Source organism: Nanorana parkeri, unplaced genomic scaffold (assembly GCF_000935625.1).
Source record: "Nanorana parkeri isolate BGI_ZX_2015 unplaced genomic scaffold, ASM93562v1 scaffold2976, whole genome shotgun sequence".
Lineage (NCBI taxonomy): Eukaryota > Metazoa > Chordata > Amphibia > Anura > Dicroglossidae > Nanorana > Nanorana parkeri.
The window spans coordinates 82,962-83,331 of record NW_017309244.1 but is presented as its reverse complement, the minus strand read 5'-3'; positions in this window follow the sequence as shown (position 1 = coordinate 83,331).

Genomic DNA, 370 nt, shown 5'->3' with positions numbered 1-370 from the left:
GGGAATAACAAGGGAAAGGCGCGGAAAATACGCCCCCAAAGAAGCTCCTGTACTTTTTTGGGGGCGTAGGGCGTTTTACAGCGCGCCACTACCCGCTGTAATACGCCCAGGTGGGGACCATGCCCGTAGGGAATTATGGGACTTCAGTGTTTGAGCGTTTTGCAGCGCGTAGGAACGCGCTGTACAACGCCCGGGTGTGGACCAGGCCTTAGACCAGGGGTCTCAAACCTCCGGCCCTCCAGCTGCGGTGAAACTACAAATCCCATGATGCATCTCTCTTCAGGAGTCATGTCTGTGGCTGTGAGAATCTTGCAATGCCTCATGGGACTTGTAGTTCCAACACAGCTGGAGGGCCAGAGGTTTGAGACCC